Below are 24952 nucleotides of genomic sequence, written 5' to 3' on the forward strand. Positions count from 1 at the left end.
GCTTCACCCGGTTTAGTGCAGTTGTGCTGAGGCCTGTTTACACAGGAAAGTGTTGTGAATTCACTTTCTGGCCTACCTCTGGTTACTATTGAAGGTAGTGGAGCTGGTTATATTGACAGAGGGGTCGCAAGTTCTCTTTCCGGGCTCCCTCTGGTGGTTACAGGAGGTAATGGAGATGATCTAATTAACAGAGGTCTGCCACCTGATAATGAGGAGGACGATTGGACATCTGGAATCTCGGACTGGATTTAAGACAGCCGACTCCCTCTATCCCTGCTGGTGATTTTTTCCTGCCTCATGAGGTCTTAGTTTCCAGCTCAGTCCCTGCATGCTCAAGCTAAGTGTTCTTTTGCTATTGTTCACATTTGATTTGGTTTTGTCTGTTCAGTTTTGTGTGGTCAGCCAGCCCTGGCTGGGGCTGTGCTGAATTTCCATCCTTATGTTACTGCTTGTGCCAGTTTGTTTTTGTCCCTTATTAGATTGGCCTCTTTTTGCTCTGCTTTTAGAATATGCCAGAGTGCTGATATAGTGGGCGAAGTCGAGTGACTTCAGTATTTTTTCTATCAGACGTGTTGGACATTATTTGCAGGATTTTTTGCGTGATTGCAGACAGTGTCTTTCCTTTCCTATCCTGTCTAGTTAGTTTGGGCCCCATCGTTTTCTCAGCCTATTTTGCTACCTGCGTTTATGTTTTCATCTTGTCTCACCGACAATATATGTTTGGGGGCTATCTATTCCTTTAGGGTCTGGGGCAGTTTAGATTTCCCCTTTCTTGCTTTAGGCTTAGTTAGTTCTCCGGCTGTGTCGAGGCGTCTAGAATCATCGTAGGTACGCTCCATGGCTACTGCTAGTTGTGTGGATAGGATTAGGGGTCTGCAATCCGCTTAGTTACCAACCTCTCTGGTTTTCTGTGGCTAGATTGGTCTTGCTTTCCTCCACGGTGACCCAATAATAACAGGTAAGCATCTCTGCCTGTTTCTGTTTTTTACCTTTCTTTCACCAGATGAAATGGAGAAGACATCACCTGCCCTCCCACCCTGTTATAATCACGGTCCTAAAACGTTTTAATTATTACTTGTGTAATGATGAATGCTTTATTGTATTTTTTTGTTTTGAATTTGCTATTGTATATCTTTTACCAGGTCCAATTTTATCATGATTATAAAGAATTAACATTGGCATTAACCTTCTAAGCCCATGTTTCCCTAGAGGTTTCCTCCACAGGGGTTTTTCCTGAACTGAGTGCTGTAGGATGACTCTTTGTGAGTCAGAGGTTTGCCAAGTTTATTTCCCTTAATGCTTTTGCAGGGAATTTTAGTTTATAGGTTTACAAAAGTGATTTATAAAAAAAGTGTAAAAAAAAAATATAAAATATGACTTGGAATTTATAACCCGTCACAGCTTTACGGTTTAGGAGTCGGGTGAAAGTTGCGGACAAGTTAAGGTGGATCATTTTAACTAATAGAGGTGGTAAAAACCTCATGGTGGTGAACAGATAGCTGGATTTATCACAGTACTTGTGAATCCCAATGTACAAGCACTTCACCTGACTCCTACTGTGGTTGTTTTATTCTTGTGATTTAAATAAAGCTGTGGCCAGTTTGACAACCAATATAGTGTGTTTTGTGTATTTATTCTAGTGCCTAGGTTTACTGTAGTTATGGCGGTTTTAAGATGGAGTGGGGATCTGTCCCATATCTGAAAGTCATGGAATCCTAGTCCAATATGTTCAATGAATCAGAACTTGGCACAATGCATGTAATACAAATGAAGAACCGATCATGTACAGTAGATCATATGGCTGAAAAGTCGAATGACATTTTGAATCAATAAGCAGAATCACACTCACAAAGAGGAAAGAACAGGCTACATATGGGTGCTGTAATCACTTCCACTCGCTATTCACAGTTATTCTCACAACCAGAATCACAGCCTGGACAGCTGCTAATGAGAGCAGCTAGCTCTTTCATTGCCTCTATTGTACATCCAGTCTGCTAGAAATGTACGTATGCTACATACAGCATGGATCCAATCTGCACAGACATTCTAAATATTGCTCTACACTTTCATTGGAGTGCATGAGTGGGAAGGGGGGAATTTTCATTGACTGTGGGACCCAGATTGGAGAAATCAATCAACTGCCTGATTTGCTATAAGAATTTTGAAAGACATGGCTTTTTTTGCATTTTCAAAACAGTAATTATTAAAAATGATGAAGGCTATGATCATACTTGCCAACAATTAGAGAACAAAATTTGGGACATTTAAGCTCCACTTTCACTACCGCCAGGGAGCGGCCAAAAACATCTGATCACAACACCCAATGTGGGTATGATCTTACTAAGCTCTATCCCTTTTATTACTCCTGGGGATGTCCCAGCAAAATCAGAGCTTCAGTATGTGAAAATTCTATGGGACTAGATCGTACCCATAGTGGCGTCCGATCTCAATTTCCAGCCAATTTCGCATTGAAAAGTCAAACGGCGCTCCTTCCCTTGTGAGCTCTGCCATGCTCCCAAACAGTGGTTTACCCCCACATATGAGGTATCAGCGTACTCAGGACAAATTGCACAACAACTTTTGGGGTCCAATTTCTCCTGTTACCCTTAGTAAAATAAAAGAAATTGGATCTGAATTAATTTTTTTGTGAAAAAAAATAAATGTTCATTTTTTTTAAACATTCCAAAAATTCCTGTGAAGGACCTGAAGGGTTAATAAACTTCTTGAATGTGGTTTTGAGTACCTTGAGGGGTGTAGTTTTTAGAATGGTGTCACGTCTGGGCATTTTCTGTCATATAGGCCTCTCAAAGTCACTTCAAGTGTGATGTGGTCTCTAAAAAAATGGTTTTGCAAATTTTGTTGTAGAAATGAGAAATCGCTGGTCAACTTTTAACCCTTATAACTTCCTAACAAAAAAATAATGTTTCCAAAATTGTGTTGATTTAAAGCAGACATGTGGGAAATGTTATTTAACTACTTTGTGTGATATGACTCTCTAATTTAAGGGCATAAAAACTAAAAGTTTGAAAATTGCAAAATTTTCCAAATTTTTGCCAAATTTCCATTTTTTCATGAATAAACGCAAGTCATATCGAATAAATTTTACCACTATCATAAAGTGCAATATGTCACAAGGAAACAAACTCAGAATCACCAGGATCCGTTGAAGCTTTTCAGAGTTATGACCTCATAAAGTGACAGTGGTCAGAATTGTAAAAATTGGCCTGGTCATTAAGGTGAAAACAGGCTTCGTCTCAAAGGGGTTAAGAATATTTAACCTCTTAACAGAAACCAAAAAGACTTGTATGCCAGTGTCTCTGCAGTTGTGTTCAGTAAAGCCAAATAGTTTGAATTGTATTAATCTGCGACATCGATGCTACAAGCATCTACAAGGCATGAATGGTTTATTGGGTGAAGGTTCTCCTTTATTGTCTTGCATTCATACCCTTATAAAATAGTAACTCTCCTTGTACTATTTCCTGTTTTATTGTTTGGCAACTTTTTTTTAATAATAATCACTAGAAATTCACACATGCATAACTTTTACTTTCATTCACGCTAGTACCCTGTAGAGGCACCTCTATGCAGCTATTACTGACTTCAGTCTGTGTGGATACGTCTGTATCTGATTTGTACATAGCTGTTTTCTTCATTCTTTTTTTTGCAAAAATCCCCAAACCCTGTCAAACTGGCTGGGGTTCTTAAGTAAATATCTATAATTAAGTCCAGACACAAAATTTCTCCTCTTTTGAGGTCATGACTCGCTGACTTTGTTGCTTTTTGACATTAAAATTGCTGTTTTAAACCATTTTGGGGAAGCTTTGGTTTTATTTTTTAGGTGGCTGTCATGATGGATATGGTTTCATGTAGATTATAGCAAGTTTTCAATAATGTTTTTGGCTGTATATTCTTGCCCCCATCTGACCCTCACTCTTAGGCTTTATTCAGACATCAGTGTTTTTCATGTACGCAAAAAATGTTGCGTGAGTTATCAGTGCAAGCTGGGGTGTGGCCTCCCTCTCCAGAGCTGGAAAATGTATATAAGGCTTCCCCAGACTGGTGTCTACTGTTTGAGACCCAGTCCTTTTTGTCTGCCCTTGTTCACACATTGAGGTCAACTTTGACACAAGGCAAAGTTTTTAATATTAGACAGTGTAGGACTATCCCAAACAGAGTTACCGTGTTGTGGTGGGATAGCTTTCATGCTACTTTTGATCAAAAACAGTATTACTAAAAACTCTGTATTATTTAGATGCACTTTTGCTTTTACATATTTAGTTACAGCAGGGTTTTTGCTCATTTTGTCTTTTGCAGGTTTTGTGAGTTATCAGTGGCACAACTAGAGCCCAATGGGCCCCATTGCAAAGTTTGGGCCTGGGCCCTCATATGAATGTTTATCAGATGCATGGGCCCTTGTATATCCTGTGAAGACATATGTGCTGCTTACCTTTTCATGTAACAATGTCCCTCATCCTGTAATAATGTACTTGATTCTGGCACTTTCCTCTAACAATGTTCCCCATCCTGTGCCAATTTCTTGAAATAATGTCCTCTGGTATCCTTCCTCTTATAATGTCCCCCATCCTTTGCCCCTTCCACCTATAATGTTCTCCTTGCTGGGCCTTTTCCTGGTTTAATGTCCCCATCTTGGGCTGTATCCAGTAATGTATATCCCCATCTTGGTATAATGCCCTCATCCTAGGGCCCCTTACAGCAATATACTGAATGTTCCCCATCCTGGGCCCCTTTCAGTAATATATGTCCCCCATAGTGGACCCCTTCCAGACACGCTGAATACATGTGGGGATTGCCTGTTTGTTAGGAATTCCACACATGTATTCAGGCTGTCTTGCAGCCTCAAATCATGCAGCTGTATCAACAAACACTAAATCTCCAAGCATGCCAAAATACTCGGAGATCATGCGAGCATGCTCGGGAAAACCCGAGCAACGAGTATACTCGCTCATCACTAGTGTCCACTAATTAGCATCACAGGTGTCAACAATCTTGTAACCACTGTGTGGGCCTGTATAGAGGGCTACAGATACTCACTGTGCTGCTTGGTGACATGGTGTCACACTCAAAATGGACCAAAGGAAGCATAGGAAAGAGTTGTCTCAGGAGATTAGAAAGAAAATTATAGACAAACATGTTAAAGGAAAAAGTTATAAGACCATCTCCAAGCAGCCTGATGTTCCTGTGACTACAGTTGCATATATTATTCAGAAATTTAAGCTCCATGGGACTGTAGCCATCTTCCCTGGACGTGGCCGCAGGAGGAAAATTGATGACAAATCAAAGAGACGGATAATACGAATGTTAACAAAAGAGCCCAGAAAAACTTCTAAATAGATTTCAGGTGAACTTCAAGCTCAAGGAGCATCAGTGTCAGATCACACCATCTGTCGTTGTATTAGCCAAAGTAGACTTCATGGGAGAGGACCAAGGAGGACACCATTGTTGAAAAAAAAATCATAAAAAAGCCAGAATGGAATTTGCCAAACTACATGTTAACAAGCCACAAAGCTTCTGGGAGTATGTCCTATGGACAGATGAGACAAAAATGGAACTTTTTGGTAAGGCACATAAGCTCTATGTTCACAGACGGAAAAATGAAGCATATCAAGAAACAAGAACACTGTCCCTACTGTGAAACATGGAGGAGGCTCTGCTATGTTCTGGGGCTGCTTTGCTGCATCTGGCACAGGGTGTCTAGAATCTGTGCAGGGTTCAATGAAATCTCAAGACTATCAAGGGATTCTAGAGAGAAATGTGCTGCCCAGTGTCAGAAAGCTTGGTCTCAGTCACAGGTCATGGGTCTTGCAACAGGATAATGACCCAAAACACACAGCTAAAACACCCAAGAATGGCTAAGAGGAAAACATTGGCCTATTCTGAAATGGCCTTCTATGAGCCCTGATCTAAATCCTATTGATCATCTTTGGAAAGAGCTGAAACATGCTGTCTGGAAAAGGCAACCTTCAAACACGAGACAACTGGTGCAGTTTGTTCTTGAGAAGTGGGCCAAAATACCTGTCGATAGGTGCAGAAGTCTCATTGACAGATACAGGAATCGTTTGATTGCAGCGATTGCCTCAAAAGGTTGTGCAACAAAATATTAAGTTAAGGGTACAATCATTTCTGTCCAGGCCTATTTCATGAGTTTTATTTTTTTAAATTCTGTGGATGCATGGCTGAAAAGCAGTGTCTGACTTTCATTTGTTCCTTTTCATATTTTTTGATTTATTATTACTTTTGTCAGATTCAAGTTATTTCTGTCACCCTTGAGGGTTTTTTGTCATTAAATGAGGGGTACCAACAATTTTGACCACGTGTGTGTAAGGGGGTTACAGAAACTGTCCTGAACCTCCAAAGTTTCCCCGATTTAGTGTGCATATTTGTACATTTGTGTATATATTGTTGGCTCGTAATGATGTATACAAAATCTGTTATGTAGATATGTATATGATTAGGGAAAGTGTAGTGTACAAGTTTGGTCACTAGATGGGGTATTATAGGTGTGCTTAGTGTAGGACAAGAATTCATTCGTGCAAATGGTTAACCATAGGAGGGGATAGCTGGGTGTAAGGCAGGGATACATCCTCATAGAATCAGTCAGGGCTAGGTAGCCCGAAGTGCTCAGGCGAGCTAAATGCCCGACCTACTCAGAAACTCGTAACGTTTAAGGAGGAACCAAGCCATCCAGAGTCAGTGGGACAGCATAGCCTCAGATATAGCAGCAACAGCATTTACAGGGATGAGAAGTCACCCCAGCACAGCAGGGCAGGTCGCTCACCATGTGGCAGGTAATTGCTTTGGCTGATGCCCTCAGAACCAGGGTGAAATAGCTGAGGGAACACCCGTATGCAGTGAGGCTGGCCAGGGAGGACGCTGAGGAGCCGTTGAAAACAGTCCGACCAAGGAACGTGCAATGTGATAAGGAGAAGAGTGCAGAGAAAGACGAAGTAATGTGTAATGTACTAGCTGACGAAAATGTTGTAGTGAATTTGGACGTGCTGCAAAGTCATGAAAGTAAAGTTTTACGTTTTGAGTTGCAACTGGACTGTGTCTCTTTTTATTCAGAAGCGGACGGAGGTGACCATAAAGAATGGAGAACAGACCCTGAAGACGCAGGGGACCGAGAGGCAAGTAAGCAGACAGTGGAGCGTGATTTTTATGTATGCCAGGGCACACAAAACCCGATGAACTCAGCCACGACTACGGCCCTGGCTGACTTCTACATCTGTGGACCTGAATAGCTCTCAGTAAATAAAGCAAAACAGTTTTGATATTTGATACACCTTTTTTTTTTGTACGACAAAAGCCATTGTTAAACAAGAGGTTATGTCTTCCAAACTATAGGAGGTCTGGGAATGATTGGTGTCATCATTCATTACAGTTTCATCAGGCGGCCTTTGTGTTTTTAATCTATTTGCATTTGTGATACACATAAATACGTACCCGATAAAGAAGAAATCAGAAAATACTGTTACATTTCCCATAGGAAGAGATGGTGCTGCAATCAAGTTATTAGGACAAACAGATGCTACTTTGAAGGCCGCTCATTAAAAAAAAAAAAAAAAAAAATGAAAAAAATGAAAGTCAACATATTGGACCTAACTGAAGCTCTGCATAGGTCCAATCAGGTTAAAAGCTCGAATGATTAAGGGATTACAGCATCTCCTCCTACAGTCGCTACTAAAAGAGCATTGAATGTGCTATGAGTGGCCCTGCTGGTCTGGCCGCCTCTCGCTGAATGCAGGTGTAAGGCCACGTGACCAGTGTTGATGATTTGTTTTAATTCATTTATTCTTTGGTGATTTTCTGCTTGTCAGTGAGATGAATAGGTCCCATTATACATAGCAGCAGACAAGATCTCCTTGTTCCATGCAGGCATCTAGAAATTACTGTGTATATGCAAGTATACATAATAAACTTTCCTTTATAAAAAAAACATGTAACTTAATTTAAAAGGCTGAAAGCAGCAGACATTGTTGGCGGTTATTGTTTATTTTGTATGGCAGTGAGTGGAAGGTGTAAAAAGTCCAAAAATACAAAGTATAATTGCACGTATTCCACTGCAGCCTTCTAGAAAGACAGTAAATGGCGGAATCAAATGTTTTCCGGCAAGTGCATATTTTTAAACAAGATTGAGTTCAAGCAGAGTGCAATGTGTTAGAGCAGCGGTATGCATCTGCATACGGCAGCATACTCCCACGCTAACGTATGGCACGTTTCTATACACATCAGAACTTGTGTTTCAGCTACTTCCAAGCGAAAGCGGCAAAAATATTTATGTCTCGGCACATTACAGATGGCCATAAATTGTATGTCAGCTGTGACAAAAAGGTTGTGTTCCTCAATAGAGAAAATAATAAAGTCAGCATAAGACCCTTTTCACATGGCTGATTATGGTTGCGACTGCTGGGGTGCACACTTAAATGGCAGATCACAGGGGCATAGCAAGGGTTAGGTTGGTGCTTCGTGAGTCCCAGGTACTGAGCACCAAAAAGTCACTGTACGAAGATGTACTATTTGCTCTAGCAAAAAAACGCCAACCTATGATTTCTAAACTTTATATTGGTGTGGAGAAACAAGGTCAGGGGGTGCTCTTGTCCACTTGCCTTTAGCAAGACTGCATGGAACAGGGCTCATACCACTGAACACCAGCTCTATCTCCCGGTGGGCAATACACTACACAGTGAACACAGGGTTAGGGTAAAACAGTGTGGCAGTACTTTATTGAACAACAACACCCAATAGCAAACAGAACAATCCCAGCAATTACCCCAAGATTGTGCACCATTCCCTTCCGCTGATTCGCCAGGTAGATGTTATGTCCAAGCTCCCAGGGTCGCTACTCCACTAGTGATACGCACGCAGATTGGAGGTAATGACAAGCGTAGGGAGATAACCAAGAGCAGTCCTGTGTTCTTTCAGCCGAAGTACCCTGAGCTGAGATCCTGAAGAGTGACACCAACCAGAAGAAAAGAAGTCTCTTTTATACCCAAGGCAGGTGATCTATTTTTAGATTTACCCAGTGTCCTTCAGTGTACCCTCCCAGCCTTTCACTATCTACCTTCGGAGTCCACAAACTGGTTATAGAATACAATACACAATTAGCATATCATCGCACAATAAGATAAACATACACTATGTACAAGTTACAGTTACAGACTACTGTCATGCTGCCACTGCATACTCACCCGGCCTCCGCTCCCACGCCGCAGCCCCCCGCCGTCCGACAGCCACGGCGGCCCCTTCTGACACTTGTGCTCTGGCAATGCCCTGACCCGGAAGCACCGATGGACCAATGGCAGACCAGACAGGGGCATAACAAGCCGTTCCCATTTGAGGGAGGCGCCTGATCATTGTGTTTGCTAGCACACTGGGCCCTGCTTCCACGTGTGCTCTCTGCTGCCTCGCAGTCCTGTCTTCTGTGGTTCCTGCAGCAGCCTTGCAGTCCTGTACTCCGTGGGTCCTGCTATCTATGCTCCAGTCCTACAGTCCTACTCCAGTCCTGCCTCCCATGTTCCTGCTATCTATGCTCCAGTCCTGCAGTCTTACTCCAGTCCTGCCTCCCGTGTTCCTGCTCCATCCTGCTACCTATGCTCCAGTCCTACAGTGCTACTCCAGTCCTGCCTCCCGTGTTCCTGCTCCGTTCTGCTATCTATACTCCAGTCCTACAGCGCTACTCCAGTTCTGCCTCCTATGTTCCTGCTCCATCCTGCTGTGTTAGGAGTCGGATTTCTGCGTTTACTCCGCAGGGATCCAGATCCTCACATTCTGCAGTCCCCTGCTGTTTATCTACTGCAGAGGAGATTGCAGAGGAGATTGCCTTGCAGCATATCTCTCCTGAGGCTAAGTCCTTCTGTCCTCCTACTGAGCATGCTCATGGGATGATCTCCCATTGGAGATCGGGAGCCATGTGCTCAGGTCCCGCTCCAGATCTCATTGGTCTATCTCAGAGATCTGGAGGCTTGCAGAAGGTCCCGGCTGCTATAAAAGGCACGCTGGCTCTTCCGCCATGTGCTAGTATAGACTTACTTGCTGCTGTGTGTATGAAGACGGATGTATGATTCTGGTGAATGACTCATTGTAAAACCCCTTCCCTCTGATATTACGTATGTGGTCAGGGACTGAGTTAGAATCAGCGCCACGGCTCCTCTGCTGCAACATCCACAGCCGCTAGCGTCCGACATGGCGCTTGCATCATAGCTTTGTCGTTTAGCGGCAGTGTCCACACCGCGCTGCAGTAGCAGCTCTCCTTAGCGTCCGCAGCTGCGACGCCGCACACACGGTAGGTCTAGACGGACGTAGTGCCGCCGTCTTGGGCTACTCCTGTGACCTAATACCGTGTGTGTATTTTTACTGAGTACTGTGACCTCAACAGGCTCAGTCTGTGTATTTGTGTTTATTTGGCATCTCTGTGACTTAACAGAGATTGCTCTGCGCACCTGGGTGACATTTAATCCTGTGCACATTACCACCATATTGCTCCTGCCACCACTTAGCAGCGGTTATATCACCTACTGCACAGTGGACCCCGAGCGGCAAACGCACTTTATTATTATTTTTATTTAGTGCGTTCCGCCGTTCCTAACACTGCTGTCTATGCTCCAGTCCTGCAGTCCTACTCCGGTCCTGTCTCCAGTGATCCTGCTCTGTCCTGTTGTCTATGCTCCGGTCCCGCAGTCCTACTCCGGTCCTGTCTCCAGTGATCCCGCTTTGTCCTGCTATCCCTGGTCCGGCCCTGCAATCCTACTCTGATCCTACCTTCTATAGTCTCGTGCTCCTATTCCAGTCCGTTCTGAGCCACCACTCTCGGTACCGGCTATCGTGGTACCCGAACCCCTGGGCCTGCTCCTAACGATCCCTGTATAGGGGTCGGCTCCACCTGGTAGCTCGCCTGGGGCCCCTCGGTGCCACGGTCCAGAGGGTCCACTCCTGGAGATTTTCCTCACCTGAGCAGCCGTGGTAACACTTAAGGCCCTGTCTCACTAAGCAATCTCGGTAGCGAGATCGCTGCTGAGTCACAACTTTTGTGACGTAACAGCGATCTCACCAGCGAGATCGCTGTGTGTGACAGCGATCAGCGAGCGGCCCCCGTGCCGGTATCGCTGGAAGAAATCTCTGGACATTTCTTTGGTCGCTGGTCTCCCGCTGGCCAGCACGCATCGCTGTGTGTGACAGCGGGAGACCAGCGATCAGGTGTGAAAAAATAATAAAAAAAAATAAAAAATATAGTTATTCTCACCTTCCGATGTCCCGTTCAGCCATCCCGCCTCTCTCCACGCTCCGGTCCCAGTGATCCTTTGCATGAATGACCGCGAGACTTTGTTATCCCGCGAGACCGTGACATCTCGCGGTCATTCGTGCAAAGGATCACTGGGACCGGAGCGTGGAGAGAGGCGGGATGGCTGAACGGGACGTCGGACGGTGAGAATAACTATATTTTTTATTTTGATACTATTTTCTACAGCGATAGCCAGCGATGCCGGGCGCTCGGCATCGCTGTGCTGATCGCTGGTGAAGCTGTCTGTGTGACAGCTCACCAGCGATCACATAGCGACTTACCAGCGATCCTGACACCTTCATATCGGTGTCGGGATCGCTGGTGAGTCGCTTAGTGTGACGGGGCCTTTACACAGTATGTTAAATGGTATGCAAATCTGTCTTCTTGATCTACCAGACATAAAAACTTAAATCCACAAGTCAATATAAAGATAAAAAGTCAATTCTTCTTGATGTGCAAAAACATGGTTGTCTGGGAAATTAAGATACAGTCTGGTTTCTTCACATTGCTCCCCCATCTTAATTAACCAGTGATAGGCGTGATAGGCTTCCGGTTATCCTTCTTTAATTGTTGGGACAATCCATTAGCATGTCTTTAAGCAGAGACACCAATGTAAGAGGTTTCACCTCATGAGAACAAAACTTTGTATCATCCAGTTTCTGCAAAGCATATTCCTTGTCGTCCTTGCAAACAAACTCCACAATCCTGGTGCCATCCTTGGGCACAGCAGCATAGCAGACATCTCCAGCTTTCTCATATGATCTTTTAGATCCTGCCAACTTCCTGAGAGAGGAAGCTCTGAGACGAGGACTCTGTATTCAGTTCACTGAGAAAGTGAAATGTTCCTCCAGCGGAATCCTCCATAACCCTCCTCTGGTCTCCTGCTTGACCTAGAAAACTCCGCATATAAACGATGAGAATAAAACTTGCATCCACTGCTTCCACTCATGGCGTTTTCCTCCTCCTGTGGATACTGGAAAATGATGAAGGCGAATGGTGCAGCACCGCCTCCCCCATGATTCTTCAGCTCGCTGGTACGGATCCTCCCATACTGATGGAACAACTCTTCCAGCTCATTCTCTCGTACAGTGGCAGGTAAATTGCTTACAAAAATGCACCCATTTCCCAAGCGCTGACCCCCAGTCCTGGAGAAGGCCACTTGGCGGTTTGGTAAATGGTGCTCTGGGGGTACAATATCTGGGCTGGCTAGGGTGATGGAAGACCCAGTGTTCCGAGGTCCCTGGACCTTGATATCACTGACCTTGACTAGCTGGAGGTGGCTTTGGAGATTGGCTGGTGTAGAGTGGCTAACAGGGTATATCACTTCATCCTTTGCTGGTGTATCCCGGGGTAGGGCCCCTCAGACACTGAAGGCTAGTTTTAGCAGACGACAATATTTGACAGCAGATGGGCTCCAGGCATGGGGCCCCATCCCTGGGAGCATTCTTTGGCAATGTGTCCAAGGTGCCCGCATGTATAACAGCACCGTGGGTGAGGCAAATCACTGGTACTGTTAAGAACCCTTTGTGCTGGTGGGTTTTCTGCTGGGAAGTGGGAAAATCCTGCTTGAGTGACTGGTGGCTGTTCAAATCTTCTGGTATCGGTGGGAATATTGGGTCTCCAGTGGGGTCAGTTGGCTGTAAACTCAGCCAATCGGGCTGCTTGCTCTGGGGTGTCGGGCTTCTGGTCGGCTGCCCACTCTTGAATTTCTGGGGCCATGTTCTCCATAATTGTTCAAGCACAATCACATCCCAAAGGGCAGCAGCGGAGTGGGCAGCCCTACTGTCGAGCCAGCGGTTGCAGTGTCTCCGAAGTTGACTGCCAAATTCTACATAGGAGACTCCCCTGGAGATACAATGTCCGGAACTTGGTGTGATATATATCGGGGTGATGGTAAAAAGTGCCAGCAAGGTGTCCTTAATAGTTCCATAATCCTGGCAGTATTGAGGCCCAAGTGATTGGGCATCATATCGTGCCCGACCAGTAAAACTAGTCCACAGGTATTTAGCCCAATCAGCTATGGGCACCTGGTGCAACAGCATTAAAGTCTCAAAATCTTGCAAATGTTCATCGACTTTGATGTTGGACTCATTAAGCACTGGCACAGCTCTGTAGCAGAGCTGCTTTCCTTGCTTGGGGATTACCATGGAGATAGGGTCCGTTGCTGGCTGTAGGGGTACTGGAAGTCCTAAAACTGATTCCATAACACAAGCTCTTTCACCACTTGAGGTTCCAGGTCCCAATGCGACCAACAACTCCTGGATTCGGGCTGCAGGTGACTGGGTACATTCCAGACCAGCACAGGGTCCTGGCTTTGGCTATTCCTCTGTTAGGTGTTGGGTTCCTGCCACTGCACAGCAGGAATCCAGAGCCTTGTACCCAGTGGTCTCCCATTCTTCTTCAGCCGCAGTGGAGCCTGCTCAGCAGATTCGTCGGTCCTGGCACTCTGCCCAGGCCAACTCCGTGGGTTTGCTTGCTACTGCCACCTCTGGCACAGCTATAACAATGCATGCTGCTCAGCAGCGAGATTCTCCAGGGACTAAGTCCTCATGTCGGGCCACTGAGCATGCCCGTGGAGTGATCTCCCATTGGAGATTGAGGGTCACGTGTTCAGGTCCTGCTCGTGTATGGATTGGCCCATCCGAGAAGCCAGGAAGGTCCCGGATGCCCGTGGCTATAAAAGGTTCGCATGGCCGCTTGCCCATGCGCTAGGATAGACTGTATTTACAGACTATGAGGTGTGAGAGATGTATGCACTAGAGTTGAGCGAAACGGGTCGAAAAAATTCAAAAGTCCCCGACTTTTGGCAAAGTCGGGTTTCATGAAACGAAACCCGACCCTAGGATGAGGTCGGCCACGAGGTCGGCGACTTACGCGCCAAAGTCGCGTTTCAAAAGTTTGTTTTGCGCTCTTTTTCAGCCAATCAGGATCCACGGACACTGTGGGCAACGTGATGACATAGGCACGGGTCACCACCATCTTTCAGAAGGGCATGCAAGTGATTGGCTTGCTTTGGTGGGCGTCACAGGGGGTATAAAAGGGCGTGCACGCCGACCGCCATCTTACTTCTGCCGATCTTAGTATAGGGAGAGGTTGCTGCTGATTCTGTAGGGAGAGCGTTAGGCAGGGAAGAAGACAAAAAAACTGCTTCTGCAGCTAGCGATTTGGCCTGCACAACACACCAGTCACTGTGTGTGCAGTGCAAGGGGAGGCTATATAGTGGTGTATCAGTGGTGTTGGTTGTTGGGCTGCCTTTTAAGGCTTCCTGACAGGCTGGCATTGCTGTTTACCCACTGCTCCGCAAACTGCTTTTTTAAAAGCAATCCCAATTTTTTTTTTTGTCCTGCTGAGAAGAAAAAAAAACTGCTTCTGCTGCTAGCAATTTGGCCTGCACAACACACCAGTCACTGTGTGTGCAGTGCAAGGGGAGGCTATATAGTGGTGTATCAGTGGTGTTGGTTGTTGGGCTGCCTTCTAAGGCTTCCTGACAGGCTGGCATTGCTGTTTACCCACTGCTCCGCAAACTGCTTTTTTAAAAGCAATCCAATCTCCCTTATCCTCTAGTCACTTTTGTCACAGCTGTGCCATCGAGCCTGTCACATAGCGCTCAGATATTCATTGGGCCTCACACAATCCAAAAGTGTCCAGTGTCCAAAAGTGTGTGCAGAGATTCAAAATCTCCCTTATCCTCTAGTCACTTTTGTCACAGCTGTGCCATCGAGCCTGTCACATAGCGCTCAGATATCAGTGGGCCTCACACAATCCAAAAGTGTCCAGTGTCCAAAAGTGTGTGCAGATATTCAAAATCTCCCTTATCCTCTAGTCACTTTGGTCACAGCAGTGCCATCGAGCCTGTCACATAGCGCTCAGATATCAGTGGGCCTCACACAATCCAAAAGTGTCCAGTGTCCAAAAGTGTGTGCAGATATTCAAAATCTCCCTTATCCTCTAGTCACTTTTGTCACAGCAGTGCCATCGAGCCTGTCACATAGCGCTCAGATATCAGTGGGCCTCACACAATCCAAAAGTGTCCACTGTCCACAAGTGTGTGCAGAAATTCAAAATCTCCCTTATCCTCTAGTCACTTTTGTCACAGCTGTGCCATCGAGCCTGTCACATAGCGCTCAGATATCAGTGGGCCTCACACAATCCAAAAGTGTCCAGTGTCCAAAAGTGTGTGCAGATATTCAAAATCTCCCTTATCCTCTAGTCACTTTTGTCACAGCAGTGCCATCGAGCCTGTCACATAGCGCTCAGATATCAGCGGGCCTCACACAATCCAAAAGTGTCCAGTGTCCAAAAGTGTGTGCAGATATTCAAAATCTCCCTTATCCTCTAGTCACTTTTGTCACAGCAGTGCCATCGAGCCTGTCACATAGCGCTCAGATATCAGTGGGCCTCACACAATCCAAAAGTGTCCACTGTCCACAAGTGTGTGCAGAAATTCAAAATCTCCCTTATCCTCTAGTCACTTTTGTCACAGCTGTGCCATCGAGCCTGTCACATAGCGCTCAGATATCAGTGGGCCTCACACAATCCAAAAGTGTCCAGTGTCCAAAAGTGTGTGCAAATATTCAAAATCTCCCTTATCCTCTAGTCACTTTTGTCACAGCAGTGCCATCGAGCCTGTCACATAGCGCTCAGATATCAGTGGGCCTCACACAATCCAAAAGTGTCCAGTGTCCAAAAGTGTGTGCAGATATTCAAAATCTCCCTTATCCTCTAGTCACTTTTGTCACAGCAGTGCCATCGAGCCTGTCACATAGCGCTCAGATATCAGTGGGCCTCACACAATCCAAAAGTGTCCAGTGTCCAAAAGTGTGTGCAGATATTCAAAATCTCCCTTATCCTCTAGTCACTTTTGTCACAGCAGTGCCATCGAGCCTGTCACATAGCGCTCAGATATCAGTGGGCCTCACACAGTCCAAAAGTGTCCAGTGTCCAAAAGTGTGTGCAGATATTCAAAATATCCCTTATCCTCTAGTCACTTTTGTCACAGCAGTGCCATCGAGCCTGTCACATAGCGCTCAGATATCAGTGGGCCTCACACAATCCAAAAGTGTCCACTGTCCACAAGTGTGTGCAGAAATTCAAAATCTCCCCTGTCCTATAGACACCTTGTACCTTGTTTTACATTACTATATAGTTTGTTGGATTTTGTCTACATTTCTACCAAAAATGAGGAAGGCTGGTGGAAGAGGCCGTGGAATTGGGCGGGGGTTGGCAGCTGGTAATGATGGTGTTGGTGGTGGATCTGATGGTAGTGGCAAGAGCAAAATAGGACCGAATGCAGGAGGTGCTGACCCTGCGTCATCGTCTGGCTAATAAGGCCTCAAACGCTTAGTTTTCTAGGAGTTGGCAAACCGCTTTTAAAGCCAGAGCATCAGGAAAAAGTTTTGTCTTACATTGCTGACTCAGCCTCCAGCTCTATCGCCTCCTCTTCTTCAGTTGTAAAAAGTAAAAGCACTGAGTCGTCATTGGAGGCTCATGTTCATGAACCACACCTTTCCTTGTGTCCTTCACCCCAACCAAGATTGAAGGATGACGCAGGCCATACTACTGATTACTCCATTGAGCTGTTTTCACATACCATGACTGGATTATCAAGTGAAATGGTGAATTACCCAGGCCAAGATGAATCTGACATGGAGTGCACTGATGCACAGCCGCTGATGGATGATTCTGCTGGTACATGCACTCAGAGCACTACATTGTCCTCGCAGTGTACAGAGCCAGATTCTGACCCTGATGAGACTCAGGTGCCCCTTCCCGCACACTATACCACCATACACGGTGACACAGAGGAAGGTGCACATGACGTAGAAGAGGAGGTGATGGATGACCCAGTTGTTGACCCAGATTGGCATCCATTGGGGGAAGAGGGTGCTGCTTCCAATAGCTCAGATGAGGAGCATCCACAGCAGACATTGACATCCCAACAGCTGTTATCTGGCAGGCCCGGAGCACTCCAAAGACAGGTTCCAAACATCAAAAGAGTTGCTGGACAGCTTGTCCAGAGGGTCAAAAGATCACAGCGTGCTAGGCCGCAAAATGTCTGCCAAAGTAGGAAGAGTGCAGTGTGGCACTTTTTTGAACAAAATCCTCATGATCAGGCCAAGGTTATCTGTAAGAAGTGCGCAAAGACCTTTAGCCGAGGGAAAAATCTGAAAAATTTGAATACCAGTTGCATGCTTAGACATTTAACCAGCATGCACTTGCAAGCGTGGACACAACACCAAACCTCAAGTGCCACATGTGCAACTGATCACAACGAAGGTAGTCAGCAACGCTACATTGTTTCCCCCACTGTAAGCCCACCGGTTAGCACAGCAGCAAATGTTGAGGTGTCGTTGCAAGACCACAGCAGTCAGGGAATCCCACTGTTATATCAACGAAAGACTGATTCTAGGCCATCAGAAAGAACACCAACTCCATCACCATCATCAACCCTCTCTCAGTCTGCCCTGTCCACCGCTACTTCCACCATATGCAGCTCTCAAGTCCAGCTCACCCTCCCAGACACTATGAGTAGGTCAAGAAAGTACTCAGTCTCTCATCCGCGTACACTGGGTTTGAACGCCCACATTGCCAAACTAATCTCGTTTGAGATGATGCCCTTTCGGTTGGTGGAAAGCACAGCTTTCCGCGAACTCATGGCCTATGCAGTACCACGCTATGACCTACCCAGTCGCCACTTCTTCTCTCGCAAAGCCATCCCAGCCCTCCACCATCATGTGAAAGACCGCATTGCCAATGCACTCAAGCAGTCAGTGAGCGGAAAGGTGCACCTCACAACTGATGCATGGTCCAGTCGGCATGGCCAGGGCCGTTACGTGTCTATCACTGCGCACTGGGTTAATGTGGTGGATGCAGGGTCCACAGGGGACAGCGGTGGTGGGATAGTGCTGCCTAGCCCACAGTATAGGAAACAGTTGGCTGTAGGCGTTCGACCCTCCTCCTCCTCCACCTCCTCCAGAAGCGAAAGCTCGTCCACAGAGCGCAGTCGTACGAGCACTCCATCTGCAGCTGCCACTGTTGCACACGATGTGTCCCCCTATCGAGCAGCTAGTGGAAAGCGTCAGCAGGCTGTGTTGCAGATGATGTGTTTGGGCGACAGACACACCGCCGAGGTGCTGGCCGAGTACTTGAAGCGACAAACTGAGTCATGGCTGGGCAGTGTACATCTTGAGGCAGGCAAGGTAGTTAGTGATAACGGCTGTAATTTTGTGGCAGCCATAGCCCTTTCAAAATTCAGCCACATACCTTGCTTGGCTCACACCTTGAACCTGGTGGTGCAGTGCTTCCTCAAAAATTATCCGGAGTTAACAGCCCTGCTCCAGAAGGTGCGAAGACTGTGCGCGCACATCCGCCGGTCGCCTGTACACTCCGTTCGTATGCAGAAGCTGCAGCGATTGCTCCACCTTCCCAACCACCGCCTCATTATCGACATTGCAACAAGGTGGAACTCCACCCTGCACATGGTGGAGCGGCTGTGCGAGCAGAGGCAGGCCATAATGCATTTGTGGGAGGATACACGGCCAGGCACTTTGAGAGCAGACATGGAGTTGACAGGTGTGCAGCGGTCGAAGCTGAAAGACCTTTGTAAAGTCCTTCAGTGTTTTGAGGAATGCACACGGCTGGTAAGCACAGACGACGCCATCCTAAGCATGAGCATCCCACTTATGCGTCTGCTCATGCAAACTTTGACGCACCTTAAGGAGCAGGCGTCTGCAGCCAATGTTGATGAGGAGGAAGAGGAGGAGGGAATCCTTGATGACATTCAGCCATTGTCTGCTCAGGGACCTCTCCTGGACGAGGTGGAGGAAGAAGAGGAGGAGGAGGAGGATGATGGGGATGATTACTTAGGGGAGGAGGATGCATCTCGTGGGGCAAGTGAAAATGTTGGCGTGGCAAGGTCTGGTACAGGGTTTGTGCGTGACTGGAGGGATGTGGATTTGCCAGAAAGTGCTCCTCCACCCAGCACTCACAGTGCATCATTGACACCAGGAACATTGGCCCACATGTCAGATTATGCCTTGCGGATCCTAAAAAGGGACCCCCGCATTGCCAAAATGATGAACGATGACGACTACTGGTTGGCCAGCATCCTGGATCCACGCTATAAAGGCAAATTACAAAACATCATGCCACAGGAGAACCTTGACCTAATATTGGCTAATAAACAAGCAACTCTGGTAAATCGGTTGCTTGAGGCATTCCCAGCACACAGCAGCGGTGATGGTTCTCACACGAGCCGTACGGGCCGGGGGCAGCTTGGCAGAGGTGTTCGTGGTGCACACAGCAGAAGTGGCGTTGGAGACAGGGGTTTCATGACAATGTTGTGGACTGATTTTTCAAATACCGCTCACACAACTGGTAATACTGCATCGATGGAAAGTGACAGGAGACAGCAGTTGTCAACTATGGTAACAAACTACTTTTCCTCCCATATCGATGTTCTCCCACACAGGTCATTCCCCTTTGACTATTGGGCCGCTAAACTGGACACCTGGCCTGAATTGGCCCAATATGCCTTACAGGAGCTCGCTTGCCCAGCTGCAAGTGTGCTATCGGAAAGAGTCTTCAGTGCAGCTGGATCAATCCTGACAGAAAAAAGGACCCGTCTGTCAACCCAAAATGTGGATGATCTAACCTTCATTAAAATGAACCACGCATGGGTTTCCAAGGATTTTGTCCCACCTTCCCCTGATGACACATAGGGTGACAGAAAAATGGCTTGCTTTGGTCCACCTCTTCCTGGTACTTCACCTATTTCGCCTTTTGCATCAGCTGAATGTCCAACATCAACATATGCCACTTTCTAAAACTCCCTAACTGTGCTGCCTCCCCCCCATTGGCCGGGGTCACCACCTACCGCACGACACCGTGCGAGTGCCGTTGCCCTGGACAGGTGGGTAGGCCGACTCTTGGGCGCGGGCACTGGCACAGGGTCCCTCATAGTGCAATCAAGTGTCTCTGACGGTGGTGGTGCACACCCGCCGTCAGACACACCGCTGTACTATGAGGGGCCCAGTGCCAGTACCGACGCCCACGAGTGGGTCCCCCTTGCTTGGGCAGGGCCCCAGCATTTGCAATCTTTACCTCTCCCTGCTCCTCCGCTGTGTAATCTGGGCCGTCAAATCCATACTGTGCCTGACACCGTCTGAGCCTGCCTCCTGAGACATATATTTTGAATGTGTACGCTATCCATACATGTTATCCAGGGATACGGTACCCTTTCTAACCTTTGTGCAATCACGTGCAATCCATACTGGGCCTAACACCGTCTGAGCCTGCCTCATGCTGTATAGACATATATTTTGAATGTGTACGCTATCCATACATGTTATCCGGGGATACGGTACCCTTTCTAACCTTTGTGCAATCACGTGCAATCCATACTGGGCCTAACACCATCTGAGCCTGCCTCCTGAGACATATATTTTGAATGTGTACGCTATCCATACATGTTATCCAGGGATACGGTACCCTTTCTAACCTTTGTGCAATCACGTGCAATCCATACTGGGCCTAACACCGTCTGAGCCTGCCTCATGCTGTATAGACATATATTTTGAATGTGTACGCTATCCATACATGTTATCCAGGGATACGGTACCCTTTCTAACCTTTGTGCAATCACGTGCAATCCATACTGGGCCTAACACCGTCTGAGCCTGCCTCCTGAGACATATATTTTGAATGTGTACGCTATCCATACATGTTATCCAGGGATACGGTACCCTTTCTAACCTTTGTGCAATCACGTGCAATCCATACTGGGCCTAACACCGTCTGAGCCTGCCTCCTGAGACATATATTTTGAATGTGTACGCTATCCATACATGTTATCCAGGGATACGGTACCCTTTCTAACCTTTGTGCAATCACGTGCAATCCATACTGGGCCTAACACCGTCTGAGCCTGCCTCATGCTGTATAGACATATTTTGAATGTGTACGCTATCCATACATGTTATCCGGGGATACGGTACCCTTTCTAACCTTTGTGCAATCACGTGCAATCCATACTGGGCCTAACACCGTCTGAGCCTGCCTCCTGAGACATATATTTTGAATGTGTACGCTATCCATACATGTTATCTGGGGATACGGTACCCTTTCTCACCTTTGTGCAATCACGTGTAATCCATACTGGGCGTGAGAACGGCTGGCGAGCTGTTAAGCAAGCTACAGCACCTGTCCAGACAAGTACAGGGATTCCTTAGCGAGGAGACTTATTTGATTGTTTTCAATGTTGGGACAGCAATTTTTGGGGAGCACTATACTCTGGAGAATGATAGATGGGGCCCACCATACACTGGAACATTCCAAAGGTGGACATCAGACACTGGAGCAGCATTTACAGGGCCCATTATACACTAGAGCATTAGAAATGGGGCCCATTATGTTTGGAGCATTATTTGGGCCCATAAGACAGTGGAGCTTCATCCATGGGGACCAACATATACTGTAGCATTATGTGGAGCTCATCATATACTGTTTCAAACATTATATGGGACCAATGATTCTGTATGGAGAAATAGATGGGCCTCGTGATGAGATGTAAAAAGTGAGGTATTTTTCATTGTACTATACCGCTATTTCTCTGCCGTATCGGAGCATGATGAGTTGTGGTATGTGTTAAAGGGGCGCTCTTTCGCCCAGGGCACATGAAAACCTGGAGCCAGCCCTCCCCCCCCACAGTTTGTAGCCAAATAACCCCCATTTTTCAGTGCGTAACTTGTATTATGAAGTTAATTAAGGTTGACAAGCTTAAGAAAGAAGAATTGATGCTTTTGGCATTCAAATGGGCACTGTAGGTGTGTTTCCTGTCCTCCTCTCACTGCCGACTTTTATTCCCCATTGACTTACATTGGGTTTCGTGTTTCGGGACGACCCCGACTTTTCCCTATAATCGGACGATCTTGCTCGACCCGACTTTTGGAAAAGTCGGGTTTCACGAAACGAAACGCGACCCTAAAAAACCAAAAGTCGCTCAACTCTAGTATGCACGTATGACTGTATCTGGTGATTGACTCATTATGAAACCCCTACCCTTGGTACGCATGTGTTGTGCAGTCTAGCCTGCTAGCGCCCAGGCTTAGGTGTAGGTAGGTCAGGCTTTGAGTCAGACATTGGTCCTCACCAGTGATCCAGCACGCCTCAGTGCACGTGCTCCACACTCCACTGCCAGCATCTTTAGCGGCACTCGAGGCAGCGATGCCGTGCACTCAGTGGGCCTAGAGGGACTCTAACCCCGTGTCCTTGGGATAGCGTTCTGTGGCCGTACACTGTAGCACTGTGAGCACACACAGGCTTCAGCGCTTATGTTCAGCGGTAGTGCAGCTCTGTGAAGCAAGAGTCCGCCCCTGTACACACCGGGTGACGATAACCCGCGTGTGTTCTTATAGTATACCGCCATATAGCATCCGCCATTACTGAGCAGCAGGTTACCACCCCTGCACGGTGGACCCTGGGCTGCGAAGCACCTTATTACCATCTTTATTATTTGGTGCATTCCGCCAGCCCTAACATCCTCTATGTTCATCTCAGCAGAGTTTTTGTCATCCTCCACAACGTTCTGGGCATCCCATCGAACTAATTCCTTGATCAAATCCGACCAAGTGTCCGTGGTGCGGTATTCAATCCGTCAAAGCTGGCACAGCTCCTGTAGCTGTCGTTTCTTGTTACAGCTATACATCCACTCTGGTCCTCTTCACAAGGCCAAGTTGGTGGGGTTGGACATCGTGTTATCCGAAGCCTACTGTATATGCCTCATCAATGGTCTGCTGGGTCTCTCTATATGCCTCCCTGGTTGTGAAGCCCTGGACGGTGTCTACGAACACCAGTCCCCTGCAGGTCCCCCGGTTCCACCGGGCTGAGTAGTTTCCCACTTGGTGCTACCAATTGTGGAGAAAGGGGGTCAGGGGGTGCTCTCATCTGCTGGCCCGGCTGCCTTTAGCAAGACTGCATGGACCAGGGATCATACCACTGAACACCCGCTCTATCTCCTGGTGGGCAATACACTACACAGTCAACACAGGGTTAGGGTAAAACAGTGTGGCAATATTTTATTGAACCACGAAACCCAATAGCAAAGAGAACAATCCCTTCCACCGACTCCCCAGGATAATGGTAGATGTTATGCCGAGCTCCTAGGGTCGCTACTCCACCTGTGATACGCATGCAGAGAGTAGGTGACGACAAGTGTAGGGAGTTAACTGAGAGCAGTCCTGTGTTCTTTCAGCCGAGTCCAAAGTACCCTGAGTTGATATCCTAAAGAGTGACTCCAAGAAGAAAAGAAGTCTCTTTTGTACCTGAGGCAGGTGACCTATTTTTAGATTTACCCAGTGTCCTTCAGTCCACTCGCACAGCCTTTCCCTATCTACCTTCGAAGTCAACAAACTGATTATAGAATACAATACACAATTAGCATATCAGCACACAAGAAACAAAGATAAACATACACTATGTGCAAGTCACTATTACAGACTTACACAGTATGTTAAATGGTATGCAAGTCTGTCTCCTTGACCCACCAGACATAAACAATTAAATCCACAAGAAAATATGCAAAAAGTCAATTCTTCTTGGTTTGCAAAAACATGGTTGTCTGGGAAATTAAGATACAATCTGGTTTCTTCACAATTGCTCTCTGTGATTTCATTACATCTGCATTAGGCAAGAGAAATGATAATGGTAACATTTTTTGTGCAAAAATATAGATTATTTATTATTGTGACAATATTGTTTTTGAAAGGGGTTGGCCATCCCTTAAACAACCCTCTCTGGATCGCTATGTTTCTCCAAAGTAAAATAATAGCAGCTATACTCACTTCCGGTGCCAGGGCCATTCCAGCACTGAATCTTCTAGGCAAGGTTGCCAACCGTCCAGACAGTCTGTAAGGTAGGGCACTCTTTTTCCTTGTCTGTAAAAAATATTTGATGTGTCCATAGAGAAGCTTGTATAAATTTTTTATGACTGTAATTATCAGCATTTTACAATTCACAGTAAATGTAGATAATGTATTGATGTCATGATTATGGGCTGTAAACTACGGTCACTTATAATCTTAATGATTTATTCTGCTCTTCCAACTAGTGCGTAAAAAAGGTTGTCTGTCTGTGATTTTTTGATAAGCCATTCAGAAAAAATAAATAATCAAGGGCAAGGTTTGGGGCCTCCAGATATTTTCACCTAATTCATCATCTGTTACTACTGCAAATTTTGCTAAATTTTTTGCACAAAAGTACATCCCTTCCCTATTGCAGGGATTTTACGTATGGTAGCAATTTTTTAAACATTTTATGAATACAGCAACTTTTTGAGATAAAAAGTGACAATAAAGGTTAAAGTAAAAAATAATGACCATTTTTTTAGTTTATGCAATGTTCATGAATCATGTGTGATATTTTGAAAAATGTTAAGAAATACAACAAGACAAAAAAGTAAAGTGACTTCAAAAAACAAATGCAAATGATGAATCACGATCATATTTTCAAGCTGATATTTGCCATGCTTTCCTCTCCTACGATAGTTCCAGTTCTCCTTAAGTACATGACTTGGTTAGTAAACACAATTATGTTACAATAATATTCTGTCCAGGGTCAAATATATTTAGAAAATGACAGTTGGAAATAATATATTACTCA

General features: G+C 46.1%; 1 long non-coding RNA gene across 1 annotated transcript in view; it reads left to right on the top strand.

Moving 5' to 3' along the window:
- LOC141084183 (uncharacterized) overlaps positions 1 to 24952 on the top strand; it is a 138529-nt gene that overhangs the window by 39748 nt on the left and 73829 nt on the right. Inside the window, exon 2 of the long non-coding RNA XR_012230944.1 lies at positions 7084 to 7145. This is a non-coding gene — a long non-coding RNA (uncharacterized lncRNA). The remainder of the gene's footprint in view (positions 1 to 7083; positions 7146 to 24952) is intronic.

Source organism: Dendrobates tinctorius, unplaced genomic scaffold, assembly GCF_039654945.1.
Source record: "Dendrobates tinctorius isolate UK_male_01 unplaced genomic scaffold, ASM3965494v1 ptg000022l, whole genome shotgun sequence".
Lineage (NCBI taxonomy): Eukaryota > Metazoa > Chordata > Amphibia > Anura > Dendrobatidae > Dendrobates > Dendrobates tinctorius.